Genomic DNA, 16040 nt, shown 5'->3' with positions numbered 1-16040 from the left:
CCATAAATGCTGTTGGATGCGAATCTTGTCAGATCGAGTGGATCGGTTGGAGAGACAGATAGAAGCGATGAGGAATTTGCAACAGCAACAGTATGTGATGGAAGGAGGGAATGTCTCAGATACAGTCACATAGATGGGTTAACTCCAGGAAGGGTGAGAGAGGTCGGCACCTAGGGCAGGAGTCTTTTGTGGATATACCCATTTCAAACAGGTATACTGTTTTGGAAAATGTAGGGGGCGGTGGATTCTCAGGGGAACGTAGCATGAACAGCCAAGTTTCTGGTATTGAGACTGGCTCTAATGCAACGAGGGGTACGTCGGCTTCCAAGAGATCGATTGTGTTAGGGGATTCTGTAGTCAGAGGTACAGACAGACGTTTCTGTGGCCAGCAGAGAAAAAGCAGAATGGTGTGTTGGTTCCCTGGTGCCAGGATCAAGGATGTCTCAGAGAGGGTGCAGAATGTTCTCATGGGGGAGAGTGGCCAGCAGGAGGTCGTTGTCCACATTGGAACCAATGATATAGGAAGGGAAAAGGTTGAGATTCTGAAGGGAGATTACAGAGAGTTAGGCAGAAATTTAAAAAGGAGGTCCTCAAGGGTAGTAATATCTGGATTACTCCCAGTGCTACGAGCTAGTGAGGTAGGAATAGGAGAATAGAGCAGATGAATGCATGGCTGAGGAGCTGGTGTATGGGAGAAGGATTCGCATTTTTGGACCATTAGAATCTCTTTTGGGGTAGAAGTGAGCTGTACAAGAAGGACGGATTGCACCTAAATTGAAGGGGACTAATATACTGGCAGGGAAATTTGCGAGAACTGGTTGGGAGGATTTAAACTAGTAAGGTGGGGGGGGGGGAGGGTGGGACCCAGGGAGATAGTGAGGAAAGAGATCAATCTGAGAATAGTACAGTTGAGAACAGAAGTGAGTCAAATAGTCAGGGCAGGCAGAGACAAGGTAGGACTAATAAATTAAACAGCATTTATTTCAATGCAAGGGGCCTAACAGGGAAGGCAGATGAACTCAGGGCATGGTTAGAAACATGGGACTGGGATATCATAGCAATTACAGAAGCATGGCTCAGGGATGGGCAGGACTGGCAGCTTAATGTTCCAGGATACAAATTCTACAGGAAGGATAGAAAGGGAGGCAAGAGAGGAGGGAGAGTGGCATTTTTGTTAAGGGACAGCATTACAGCTGTACTGAGGGAAGATATTCCTGGAAATACATCCAGGGAATCTTTTGGGTGGAACTGAGAAATAAGAAAGGGATGATCACCTTATTGGGATTGTATTATAGACCCCCCCCCCGCCCCAATAGTCAGAGGGAAATTGAGAAACAAACTTGCAAGGAGATCTCAGCTGTCTGTAAGAATAATAGGGTAGTTATGGTAGGGGATTTTAACTTTCCAAACATACATTGGGAGTGCCATAGTGTTTAGATTGGAGAGGATTGGAAAGGTTTAGATGGAGATGAATTTCTTAAGTGTGTACAAGACAATTTTCTGATTCAGTATGTGGATGTACCTACTACAGAAGGTGCAAAACTTGACCTACGTTTGGGAAATAAGGCAGGGCAGGTGACTGAGGTGTCAGCGGGGGAGCACTTTGGGACCTGCGACGATAATTCTATTCGTTTTAAAACAGTGATGGAAAAGGAGAGACCAGATCTAAAAGTTGAAGTTCTAAATTGGAGAAAGGCCAATTTTGATGGTATTAGGCAAGAAATTTTGAAGGCTGATTGGAGGCAAATGTTCGCAGGTAAAGGGACGGCTGGAAAATGGGAAGCCTTCAGAAATGAGATAACAAGAATCCAGAGAAAGTATATTCCTGTCAGGGTGAAAGGGAAGGCTGGTAGCTATAGGGAATGCTGGATGACTAAAGAAATTGAGGGTTTGGTTAAGAAAAAGAAAGAAGCATATGTTAGGAACAGTCAGGATAGATCAAGTGAATCCTCAGAAGAGTATAAAGAAAGTAGGAGTATACTTAAGAGGGAAATCAGGAGGGCAAAACGGGGACATGAGATAGCTTTGGCAAATAGAATTAAGGAGAATCCAAAGGGTTTTTACAAATATATTAAGGACAAAAGGGTAACTAGGGAGAGACTAGGGCCCCTCAAAGATCAGCAAGGCAGCCTTTGTGTGGAGCCACAGAAAATGTGGGAAATACTAAATGAATATTTTGCATCAGTATTTACTGTGGAAAAGGATATGGAAGATATCGACTGTAGGGAAATAGATGGTGACATCTTGCAAAATGTCCAGATTACAGATGAGGAAGTGCTGGATGTCTTGAAACGGTTAAAAGTGGATAAGTCCCCAGGACCTGATCAGGTGTACCCTCGAACGCTGTGGGAAGCTAGAGAAGTGATTGCTGGGCCTCTTGCTGAGATATTTGTATCATCGATAGTGACAGGTGAGTGCTGGAAGACTGGAGGTTGGCAAACGTGGTGCTGCTGTTAAAGAAGGGCGGTAAAGACAAGCCAGGGAACTATAGACCGGTGAGCCTGACCTAGATGGTGGGCAAGTTATTGGAGGGAATCATGATGGACAGGATGTACATGTATTTGGAAAGGCAGGGACTGATTAGGGATAGTCACCATGGCTTTGTGCGTGGGAAATCATGTCTCACAAACTTGATCGAGTTTTTTGAAGAAGTAACAAAGAAGATTGATGAGGGCAGAGCAGTAGATGTGATCTATATGGACTTCAGTAAGGCGTTCAACAAGGTTCCCAATGGGAGACTGATTAGCAAGGTTAGATCTCATGGAATACAGGGAGAACTAGCCGTTTGGATACAGAACTGGCTCAAAGGTAGAAGACAGATGGTGGTGGTGACGGGTTGTTTTTCAGACTGGAGGCCTGTGACCTGTGGAGTGCCACAAGGATCGGTGCTGGGCCCTTTATTTTCTGTCATTTCCATAAATGATTTGGATGCGAGCATAAGATGTACAGTTAGTAAGTTTGCAGATGACACCAAAATTGGAGGTGTAGTGGACAGCGAAGAGGGTTAACTCAGATTACAACAGGACCTAGACCAGATGGGCCAATGGGCTGAGAAGTGGCAGATGGAGTTTAATTCAGATAAATGTGAGATGCTGCATTTTGTAAAAGCAAACCTTAGCAGGACTTATACACTTAATGGTAAGGTCCTAGGGAGTGTTGCTGTACAAAGAGACCTTGGAGTGCAGGTTTGAAAGTGGAGTCGCAGGTAGATAGGATAGTGAAGAAGGCGTTTGGCATGCTTTCCTTTATTGCCCAGAGTATTGAGTACAGAAGCTGGGAGGTCATGTTGAGGCTGTACAGGACATTGGTTTGGCCACTGTTGGAATATTGCGTGCATTTCTGGTCTCCTTCCTATTGGAAAGATGTTGTGAAACTTGAAAGGGTTCATAAAAGATTTACAAGGATGTTGCCAGGGTTGGAGGATCTGAGCTACAGAGACAGGCTGAACAGGCTGGGGCTGTTTTCCCTGGAGCGTCGGAGGCTAAGGGGTGACCTTATAGAGATTTACAAAATTATGAGGGGCATGAATAGGATAAATAGACAAAGTCTTTTCCCTGGGGTTGGGGAGTCCAGAACTAGAGGGCGTAGGTTTAGGGTGAGAGGGGAAAGATATAAAAGAGACCTAAGGGGCAAATTTTTCACGCAGAAGGTAGTACGTGTATAGAATGAGCTGCCAGAGAATGTGGTGGAGGTTGGTACAATTGCAACATTTAAGACGCATTTGGATGTGTATATGAATAGGAAGGGTTTGGAGGGATATGGGCCGGGTGCTGGCAGGTGGGACTGGATTGGGTTGGGATATCTGGTCGGCGTGGACGGGTTGGACCGAAGAGCCTGTTTCCATGCTGTACATCTCTATGACTCTAAATAGCCAAACTGTGTTCACAATAGATCACTTAGAATGTTGGAGAATTGAAGCTTTGGGGAGATTCGAAGACAAGAAAGAAATGTTTGCTGTCTCACTGTTTTCACATTGTGTAAGCTCCTGTTGTTTTCCTTCATTTATAAAAGTGCTAACAACCTAAATGACTAGAATTTCCAACTTATGTTGAAGTAGGGATTTTCTAACTGTACGTTACCATGACAAATTAGCTGCTGAAAATGGTGACAGTTTGAAAACATAAAATATAAGCACAGGATTCCAATAAATTAACTTGACAATAAGATAAATTGTGATTAAAAACACCATCCCCTCAAGATATTTTATGGTGTGATCAGGAGCTCTGATAACAATTCTAAATAAAATGCTTCAGATTTCTCCAATGCCTCGACATAAAAGCTTGCAAAAATGTAATGATGGAATACTCGCTACTTGCCAAAATGAGTGCAGCTGCAGCAATACTCAAGAAACTTGACACCGTCCAGGACGCTTAATTGGCACCACATCAACAAACATTCACTCCCTCCACCACTGATGCTCAGTCACATTGGTGTGTACTAACTGCAAGATGCTCTGCAGAAATTCACCCAAGATTCGTAGACTGCACCTTCCAAATCAAGGATCCCTTCCATCTTAAATGATAAAGGCAGGAGAAACATGGGAACACCATTATCTACACATTCTCATCCAAGCCACTCACTATCCTGACTTGGAAATTTGTCACCATTCCCTTAGTATTGCTGGGTCAAAATCCTGGTATTCACTCCCCAACTTATAGCACAAGGACCACAGCAGTTCAAGAAGGCAACTCACCACCACCTCTTTTAATAGCAACTCGGGAGATCCAATAAATGCTGGTCAGCCAGTGATGCCCATGTAGCATGAGTGAATAAGAAAAAAAGTCATTATTGATTATAGGTAGCAATAATAATGTTAATTATGGTGAATATTGTATATGAATTATGCATTTCACACATACTGGAGTTAAAAATCACACAACACCAGGTTATTGTCCAACAGGTTTATTTGGAAGCACTAGCTTTCGGAGTGCTGCTCCTTCATTACCTGAAAGCAATGAAATAGGTGAATAATTGAGTATTAATAGGTTTGTGGGAATATGAGTTAAGACTTTCCAAATGTGAGAATTTATTTCAAAATGTTTATTCCTTATTTATTTTTTGTATTAAAACTTATAATCAAAGCACTGCTACTGCGAAAGAGTAAGAGTATTTTATCAAGACATATTGTATTATAATCAAAATATTGGATTAGGAATTGCTACAGTTTTAATAAATTAAATCCTACCAAAATTATAACTTTCATTTTGAGTATCATCTTCGGTGTTAAATGTCCCTTTATTTAATAGTTGAAATCATTGTTTGTAGTATGTTTTAGATATGTCTTCAGAGTATGACAAGAACATACTTCACTGGATATTTTACTGAATTCAATGGTTAACTTCCATAAGTAGAAAAAGTGAATAATAGAATATTACTGAAGCAAAAGACATATTGCTGAACTACAGGACAGGTACACGAACACTAAAATTCAAAGGAAAGGGTGATTGAAAAATATCAAACACAAGTTCTAATATTAGATTTGCTTCCATGATTGACAAGATTTGCTGTAGTTTTTGAATTTATTCAAATTACAATACAATAATAAACAAACTAAGATGAGCAGTAATGTGTCTCACTTACACTTGCTTGATGCTACATATATTCATATGCATGGGCTGTCCAATGTAAGCTGAAGGAGCATGTTTAGATTATGTGTCACTTTTTAGTTAAATGAAATCATGGATGACAATAGCTTCCTGATGCATCCTCAATGGAAATACCTTGACCAATTAGAGTTGGCTCTCAGCTAATGACTACCCTTTCCTCACACAGTATAAGTGATAAGATGAAAAATGTCCACATCTTCACTTTTTTTTTGCAGCAATTAAATTCTTTGCTACCAGTTAGCTAACAAATAATGGAAGTAAGATGACAATAATTACAGAGACATGACTCAGGGATGAAAAGGACTGGCTCTTTAATGTTCCAGGATACAAATGCTATAGGAAGAGTAGAAAGGAGGGCAAGAGAGGAGGGGAGTAGCATTTTTGATAATGGATAACATGGCAGCTGTACTTAGAGAGGATATTCCTGGGAATGCGTCCAGGGAAGTTATTTGGGTGCAAATGAAAAATAGGAAAGTGATGGTCACCTTTTTGGGATTGTATTATAGACCCCTAATAGTCAGCAGGAAATTGAGAAACAATTTGTAAGGAGATTTCAGTTATCTGTAAGAATAACAAGGTGGTTATGGGAGGGGATTTTAACTTTCCAAATATGGACTAGATTGCCATAGTGTTAAGGGTTTAGATGGAGAGGAATTTGTTAAGTGTGCTCAAGACAATTTTCTAATTCTGCATGTGGAAGTGCTGACTGGAGAAGGTGCAAAACTTGACCTACTCTTAGGAAGTAAGGCAGGGCATGTGACTGAGGTGTCAGTAAGAGAGCACTTCGGAGCCAATGATCATAATTCTATTAGTTTTAAAATAGTGATGGAAAAGGATAGTCCGGATCTAAAAGTTGAAGTTCTAAAGTGGAAGAAGGCCAATTTTGGCAAAAACTTCCTCCAGTTGATTGAGGGCAGATGTTCGCAGGTAACTGGATGGCTGGAAAATGGGAAGTTGTCAAAAATGAGATAATGAGAGGCCACAGACAATTTGTTCCTGTTAGCATTAAAGGAAAGGCTAGTAGATATCATCCAGCATTCCATACAAGAGAAGTTGAGGTTTTGTTTGAGAAAAAGATTTAAGCAAATGTCAGGTATAGACAGGAGAGGTCGAGTGAATCCTTAGAGTATAAAGGCAGTAGGAATATACTTAAGAGGTAAGTCAGGAGAGCAAAAAGGGAACATGAGATAGCTTTGGCAATTGGGGTTAAGGAGAATCCAAAGGGATTTTATAAATACATTGAGGCTAAAAGGGTAATTACAGAGAGAATAGTGCCCTACAAAGATTAGCAACGCAGTCTGGAGCTTCAGAGATGGGGGAGATACTAAACAAGTATTTTGCATGAGTATTTACTGTGGAGAAAGACATGTAAGATATAGAATATGGGAAATAGATGGTGACGTCTTGAAGAATTTCCATATTACAGAGGAGGAGATGCTAGATGTCTTAAAACACATAAAAGTGGATAAATCCCCAGGAGCTGATCAGGTGTACCTGAGAACTTTGTGGGAAGCTAGGGAAGTGGTTGCTGGGCCTTTGCTGAGATATTTGTATTATCAATAGTCAAAGGTGAAGTGCAGGAAGACTGGAGGTTGGCTAATGTGGTGCCACTGTTTAAGAAAGGTGGAAAGGAAAAGCCAGGGAACTATAGACCCATGAGCCTGAAATCAGTGGTGGACAAATTGTTGGAGGGAATCCTGAGGGAATGGCAAGGACTGAATAGGGATAGCCAGCATGGCCTTGTGTGAAGGAAATCATGTCTCATGAACTTGATTGAGTTTTTTGAAGAAGAGGATTCTAGGTAATCCAAGATGGAGGATGGGGAGAAAAATTGTGACTGTAGGAACTGCTCCTTTTTTGAGATACGTTAGGTGTTGGAGGTGATTTCCTCAAATTCCAGGAGCAGCAATTACTGTTTTATAAGCTGTTACATTGTTTTGGAACTTTGGGGACAAAAGATAAAAACAATAGCACTTCTAAAAGGAGAGAGGCAGAAAAAAGGCAGTGAGTGCATTGTCAATGAGGGAAAGAGAGAAAGAAACCTACACTGCTAACTGACACAGCAGTGAAACTGTATAATTACTGCCTTTGTTGTTTGAATTCATAAATTGCTGGACATTGGAGTGCCCCTAGGAAAAAGTAACAAATAGTGAAATTTGTAGCTGACCTTGGAGGAACCTGTATGGGAGATTTCACAGCAGAGGAATAGACAAGTGCATATTTTTTAACATGTAATCTTGCTGTAAGTCTCCAGTAGTGAGTAGAGTGGGCTCCTTCTTGATTATATGTTTTATTGAGATCTGTCTCTTGATTAAATTTTAAAAATATAAACATCTTATAAATATAAAATCTCTTATAAATAGAAAAATATAAACCTAAGTTAGCCTGGAGAATTAGCCTGGAGTACTAAGTTAGCCTGGAGAATTATTTTTTAGAGCAAAAAGACGGTGCTATTTTCTGGATCTGTAGATTGTGAAGGAGCAAAGATGGCTTTCAGTGGAGTGATGTGCCCTTCCTGTCAGATGTGGGAGTTTAGGGACAGTTTCCTTGTTACTGATAATTATGTCTGCAGGAAGTGTCTTTGGTTGCGAATCCTATCAAGTTGCATGGATTGGTTGGAGTGGCAGTTAGAGGCAATGAGGAATTTACAAAAGCAAGAGGGTGTGATGGATGGCAGTTATAGTAAAGGAGAAAAGCCGCAGATACAGTCAGATAGATGGGTTAACTCCATGATAGGTAGAGTGGGTAGGCAGGTTGTGCAGGAGTCTTCTGTGGCTATCCCCATTTCAGGTATGCTGTTTTGGAAAATGTAGGGAGCGATGGTCTCTCAGGGGAATGTAGCACGAACAGCTAGGTTTCTGGTATTGAGACTGGCTCTAATGTAATGAGGGGTACTTGGGTTCTAAGCGATCAATTGTGATAGGAGACTCTCTAGTCAGAAGGACAAACAGACGTTTCTGTGGCCAGCAGGAAAAAAATCAGAATGGTGTGTTGCCTCCCTGGTGCCAGGAACAAGGATTAGATTAGATTAGATTACTTACAGTGTGGAAATCTCAGAGAAGGTGCAGAAGGTGACCTTATAGAGGTTTACAAAATTATGAGGGGCATGGATAGGATAAATAGACAAAGTCTTTTCCCTGGGGTCAGGGAGTCCAGAACTAGAGGGCATAGGTTTAGGGTGAGAAGGGAAAGATATAAAAGAGACCCAAGGGTCAACTTTTTCACACAGAGGGTGGTACGTGTATGGAATGAGCTGCCAGAAGAAGTGGTGGAGGCTGGTACAACTGCAACATTTAAGAGGCATTTGGATGGGAATATGAATAGGAAAGGTTTGGAGGGATATGGGCTGGGTGCTGGCAGGTGGGACAAGATTGGGTTGGGATAACTGGTCAGGATGGACAGGTTGGACTGAAGGGTCTGTTTCCATGCTGTACATCTCTATGACTCTATGTTCTCAAAGGGGAGAAGGACTTGCAGGAGGTCATTGTACACATTGGAACATAGGAAGGGAAAAAGATGAGATTCTGAAGAGACGAGATCGAAACTTAGGCAGGAATTTGAAAATGAGGTCCTCAAGGATAGTAATATCTGGAGTACTCCCAGTCCTACGAGCTAGTGAGGGTAGGAATATAAGGATAGAGCAGATGAATGCGTGGCTGAGGAACTGGTGCAGAGGAGAAGGGTTCACATTTTTGGATCATTAGAATCTCTTCTGGGTTAGAAGTGATGTGTACAAGAAGGATGGATTGCACCTGAACTGGAAGGGGATTAATATACTGATAGGGAGATTTGCTAGAGCTGCTCAGGAGGATTTAAACTAGTAAGGTGGGGTTTGGGACCCAGGGAGTTAGTGAGGAAAGAGATCAAACTGAGTCTGGTACATTTGGGCAAGAGAGTGAATCATACAGGGCAGGCAGGGACAAAGCAGAGAACAAGGTAGAACTGATAAATTAAACTGCATTTACTTCAATGCAAGAGGCCTAACAGGGAAGGCAGATGAACTCAGGGCATGATTAGGAATATAGGACTGGGATAACATAGCAATTACAGAAACATGGCTCAGGGATGGACAGGACTGGCAGCTTAATGTTCTAGATACAAATGCTATAGGAGGATTAAAAGGTGGGGCAAGAGAGGTGGGGGAGTAGCATTTTTGATAAGGGATAACATTACTGCTGTATGTAGGGAGGATTTTCCTCAGAATACACCTAGGGAAGTTATTTGGGTGGAATTGAGAAATAAGAAAGGGATGGTCACCTTTATGGGATTGTATTATAGCCCCCTTAATAGTCAGCAGGAAATTGAGAAACAAATTTGTAAGGGGATTTCAGTTATCTGTAAAAATAATAGGGTGATTATGGTAGGGGATTTTAACTTTCCAAACATAGACTGGGACTGCCATAGTTTTAATGGTTTAGATGGAGAGTGTGTACAAGAACATTTTCTGATTCCGTATGTGGATGTACCTCCTAGAGAAGGTGGACCTATTCTTGGAAAGTAAGGCAGGGCAGGTGACTGAGGTGTCAATGGGGGAGCACTTTGGGGCCAGCGACCATAATTCTATTAGATTTAAAATAGTGATGGAAAAGGATAGACTGGATCTAAAAGTTGAAGTTATAAATTGGAGGAAGGCTAATTTTGATGGTATTAAGCAAGAACTTTCAAAAGCTGATTGGGGGCAGATGTTTACAGGTAAAAGGATGGCTGGAAAATGGGAAGCCTTCCGAAATGAGATAACGAGAATCCAGAGACAGTATATTCCTGTCAGGGTGAAAGGAAAGACTGATAAGTGAGGAAATGCTGGATGATGAGAAATTGAGGTTTTGGTTAAGAAAAAGAGGGAAGCATATATCAGGTGTAGACAGGAGAGGTCAAGTCAGTCCTTCCAAGAGTATAAAGGCAGTCGGAATATACTTAAAAGGGAAATCAGGAGGGCAAAAATGGGACATGAGATAGCTTTGGCAAATAGGGTTAAGGAGAATCCAAAGAGTTTTTAATAAATACTTTAAGGACAAAGAGTAACTAGGTAGAGAATAGGGCTCCTCAAAGATTAGCAAGGCAGCATTGTGTGGAGCCGCAGGAGATGGGAGAGATACTAATCGAATATTTTGCATCAGTGTTGACTGTGGAGAAGGACATGGAAGGTATGGAATGTAGGGAAATAGATGGTGGCATCTTGAAAAATGTCCATATTACAGAGGAGGTGGTGCTGCATGTCTTGAAACGCATAAAAGTGGATAAATCCTCTGGACCTGGTCCAGTGTACCTTAGAACGCTGTGGGAAGCTAGGAAAGTGATTGCTGGGCCCTTTGCCAATATATTTGTATCATCAATAGTCACAGGTGAGGGTGCTGGAAGACTGGAGGTTGGCTAATGTGGTGCCATTATTTAAGAAAAGTGATAAAGATGAGTCAGCTAGTTATAGACCAGTGGTGGGCAAGTTGTTGGAGGGAAACCAGAAGGACAGGATTTACATGTATTTGGAATGGCAAGGACTGATTGGGGTAGTCAGCATGGCTTTGTTGTGGGAAATCATGTCTCACAAACTTGATTGACTTTTTTGAAGAAGTAACAATGAGGATTGATGAAGTCAGAGTGGTAGACGTGATCTATATGGACTTCAGTAAGGTGTTTGACAAATTTCCTCATGAGAGACTGGTTAGCAAGGTTTTATCTCGTGGAATAGCGTTTGGATACACAACTCGTTTGAAGGTAGAAGACGGAGGGGGGTGGTGGAGTGTTTTTTTCAGACTGGAGGCCTGTGACCAGTGGAGTGCCACAAGGATTGGTGCTGGGTCCACTACTATTTGTCATTTATATAAATGATTTGGATGTGAACATAGGAGATAAACTTAGTAAGTTTGCAGGTGACACCAAAATTGGACGTGTAGTGGACAGTGAAGAAGGATACCTCAGATTACAACGGGATCTTGATCAGATGAGCCAATGGGCTAAGGAATGGCAGATGAAGTTTAATTTAGATAAATGCGAGGTGCTGCATTTTGGAAAAGCAAATCAGAACACGGCTTTACACTTAATGGTAAGGTCCTGGGGAGTGTTTCTGAACTGCTAGTTTGTAGTGCAGGTTTGGAGTGCTAGTTTGTAGTGCAGGTTCATAGTTCCTTGAAAGTAGATCACAGGTAGATAGGATAGTGAAGAAGGTGTTTGGTATGCTTTCCTTTAATAGTCAGAGCAATATATAGGAGTCGGGAGGTCATGTTGCGGCTGTACAGGACGTTGATTAGGCCACTTTTGGAATATTACGTGCAATTCTGGTCTCCTTCCTATCGGAAGGATGTTGTGAAACTTGAAAGAGTTCAGAAAAGATTCACAAGGATGTTGCCAGGGTTCGAAGATTTGAGCTACGAGGAGGGGCTGAATAGGCTGGGGCTGTTTTACTGGAGCATCAGAGGCTGAGGGTAATCTTATAGCAGTTTATAAAATCATGAAGGGCATGGACAGGGTAAATAGTCTTTTCCCTGCGGTGGAGAATCCAGAACTCGAGGGCACAGGTTAAGGGTGAGAGGGAAAGATTTAAAAGGAACCTAAGGTGCAATGTTTTCATCCAGAGGGTGGTGTGCATATGGATTTAGCTGCCAGAGGAAGTGATGGAGGCTGGTACAATTACGGCATTTAAAAAGCATCCAGATGGGTATATGAATAGGAAGGGTTTAGAGGGATACGAGCCATGTGCTGGCAAATGAGACTAGATTGGGTTGGGATATCTGGTCAGCATGGACGAGTTGGACCGAAAGGTCTGTTTCCATGCTGTACATCTCTATTACTCTATGAATCTATATTCTGTTATGTGCTAACCTTATTTAAAACCAGCTAAGAGAAAAGCGTAGTAGGAATTTATATGGAAAACTAATGGTCCTTTGCTTCATAATTGCATATTTTGCATGGTCTAATTATCTTTAGAAGTTCCAGATAGACTCGATGCTCTGGCTAAAATCAGGATGATGATATAGCTTTGAGTTGCTGAGACTATATTATAACTAAATATTTGTCTGTGAAGATGTACAAAGCCAATCAAACATGCTTGAACAAAGCATACAGAAAATTTATATTTAAAGTGATCACTTGACATTTGCCAAGTGCCTATTGTTTTACAGAACAATTGTTGTAATAGCAAACAAAATAAGCTTGAAACCTTTTTGTGATTACCAAAATAAATCTGAGACAGGAATATATCTTTGTCATATGTTGGACAATTGCTATGTGCAGAAGTGATTTATTTTCAATAATATTCAGTATATTTGATAGTTTGGCTGTTTCCTATGATATGATCTTTAAGAATAGGAAACAAGAATAAGCCTTTCAGCTCAAATTCTGGTTTCTCATTCAATTAGATCACACCCTGATCTGTCCCTTAATTTAATTTAGTTATCTCCAATCCCTCAGTAACCTTTCCTAACAAACAAAAACACTGATCCCAGTTTTGAAAAGACTACTTAACCCATGTCCACAATTTTCATTTAAAATATGCTTCCTGATTTGGCCTACATTAATTTTAAGATGATGAGCTTTAGTTCTGGATTCCTCCACCAAACAAACTACTTTATCAGTATCTACACCATCAGGTCTTAATAATTTTAAATTTATTAATTAGATAATACCTCAACTTTCCAAATTCAACCAAATACAATCTATGTTCATGCAACCTATTCTCATAAATTGCTCAGTAATCATTTAATTTCAGTTTTTATGCACACATTTACCATATTTTCCCTGATTTTTCTGAAAAATAGAATTCAGCTCATAATAATGTACGTGTCTAATACTTGCCAGCTTTCTTAATTATATATATATTTCCAGTTCAGCAGCAGGACCATAAACTATTTGCAAGCTATGAATTATCTATAGATGTAGACAATATAATGTGATCTGGAAAAGCTTATTTCAAGTGAAGGACTGGCTCTTGTTAGTTTAGTTCTATTGTACATATAAAGTACCCAGAGCCCAATAATGAGTTGCTATTCTCATAACTTTTCTCTTTTTAATATTTTTAAATAGTGGCTTCAGACTTCACAGAGTCACAGAGATGTATGAATAGGAAGGGTTTAGAAGGATATGGGTCAAATGCAGGAAAATAGGACTAGATTAATTTAGCATATCTGGTTGGCATAGATGAGCTGGACCGAAAGTGCTATCTCTATCTCTATCTCTATACCTACATGATCTCACTGCAGAATTGCTCATGTGGAAGGAGGCCAATGGAACCATTGTGTTTGCACCCAGCTCTCTGTTTGATCATTATCACTGAGTGATTTGCACTTAATTAATCATCGAATGCTTTCTTGAATACCTCAATTGACTCTGCCACCACCTTATTTTCAAGCACTGCTTTCTGGATCAAAGTTTGCTGTCTAAAACAGTTTTTCCTCACATTACATTTGGTTCCTCTGCAAGTAACTTTAAATCTGTGCCATCTTGGGCTGAACCTTACATTTTTCTTCTCACTAAGTTCAAGTTGTATTGACTTTTTTGGAGGGTTTTTCATCACAGGATCTACCAGGTTTTCACATTGTATTTTTCCAAACGTACTTAGCGACCACTCCCCTATGGCAACTCTCGCATGTCTGATTTCTGCTCCATCTTACCATGTGCCATTCAAATGAATGAATGATTTATTTATTGTTTACATATACATTGAAGTGAAAAATGTTTTGTAACCACAATTCACCACCATTTTGAGGTATATTGAGGATGAAAAGTAATTATTAGCTAAGATTTCATCTTCTGTTTAAATTGGGATCTCATGGCATCAGGTGCAAGGTGTTCTGGTCCTCAAGGAGTCCTGCCCTGGGAACAACAACAATGATGTGCATGGGGTGAGACAGACCCTGGCTCTGCTGCTGCTGTCACCTGTCTGATACTGCCAAGAGTCCAGGATCTGGGCCTGCTGCTGCCAGGAGTCCTCACCAAGGACACCACTGCCATCAAGACACCAGGTTCTCGGCCTACCTCTGCCGGGACTCCAGGCTGTAGTTACTGCAGTCACAGCTCAGAGTCCTGGTCCCTATGCCACCACCACCTCTCTGGTCTCAAAGGTGAAGAAAAAAGGAAGTAGGAAAGCAAAAAAAGACACAATAATTTATAGAGAAACCAAAGCACCTGTCCTGGAGCGGATGTATTCTCTGAGCTTGAACACTACTCAGCGCCATCTTGAAAAGTTCTTGGAATAACTCACTGCTCAGCAGTTATCATGTAATTCATAAGCATTGCTTGGGCACAGGCCACATTTTAAAAGCCTGTTGAGTGCCTGGACAAGCACTGTCAGTCCAATGCTGCCCTGTATGGCTGCTGACATTTGCCCTGGACATAACAGAAAGTGGAAAATCCGTGCCCCAATATGAGGACTGGGTTCTTCTGGTTGGGATGGTACACAGGTGGGAACACCTCTCAGCCTGGACCATCTGTGCAAGCTCTGCTACCAGAACAATTCCAGCTTGGTCTGATTATACCACCCAGCTTCGAGAAACCTCAGCTATCTAGAGAAATGCTCAGCAGAGTGAAAGTCAATGTCCTCCTTCATTCTGTTAGTATAAGGACCATCATGTTCTCTCTGTTACTTAATATCCACTCTATCTCTGCTATTTTATCGGCCCTCCCAATGAGAATCATACCCTAGCTCTCTCACTCTTGCTTGTATTATCTTCCCACTCACAATATCTTCCCTACTCACTGTAACCCACCTATTCTCAGATACCTTAAACCCTTATTTGCTTTCTGCACTGCCTCCTCACTCAATTGGGACACTTGCTCACCTGCAGCAACAGATACAGCTGTGCCACCTATTTTCATCTCCTATAATAACTGCTGCTGTCTCATTCCAGGAGCAAAACAATCCACAATAGGGCATAAAGTGTCAAGATGTATGATGGCCTTCCCACCATTTGACTCCTCAAGCCACTTGAGAACTGGATCCTGATGCTGACTGCCCTGAGCAGGACTTGCACTGGTATTGGAAGCTGCCCATGACTTACTGTACTGGGAATCCCTTATTGATGGCTATCCCCCTTGACCCTATAGGATTCCACCCCTTGTTCTTGATCATTTTATGATTGGGAACAACTTGTCTCTATCTACTCTGCCCAGCCTTTTTTTAAAAACCTCTATCGAATCACTTCTTTGCTTTCATGGAAAATAGTCTCGAATTCTCCAAACTGCCTTTATAACTGACGTTCATCATCCGTGGGCCCAATTTTGTACAGAGAGAATGACTTATCAATAAATGCTGATGGAACTACTAAAATATCTCATAAATCTTGGTGTTCTTATAATTGGTTAGCTGCATTGTGTGTTGTACCAAAGTGTTGCAGTGTTTTGTTAGCTTGTTTTATATTATTAGAGACTGTCCAAGTGTTGATTTTCACAGCTACTTTCTGAAGCATGTTTTAAGTATGAAATGTATTTATGGCTGTAAGTTTG

At 41.1% G+C, this 16040-nt stretch overlaps 1 protein-coding gene across 7 annotated transcripts in view; it reads left to right on the top strand.

Moving 5' to 3' along the window:
• Positions 1-16040, top strand: part of LOC140495791 (kelch-like protein 4) — a 319048-nt gene that overhangs the window by 223648 nt on the left and 79360 nt on the right. The gene's annotated exons all lie outside the window — the stretch shown is intronic.

This window comes from Chiloscyllium punctatum, chromosome 25 (genome assembly GCF_047496795.1).
Source record: "Chiloscyllium punctatum isolate Juve2018m chromosome 25, sChiPun1.3, whole genome shotgun sequence".
In the NCBI taxonomy this organism is placed as follows: Eukaryota; Metazoa; Chordata; class Chondrichthyes; order Orectolobiformes; family Hemiscylliidae; genus Chiloscyllium; species Chiloscyllium punctatum.
Note: the sequence above shows the minus strand (reverse complement) of the source record. Positions and strands in the feature narration are given on the sequence as shown.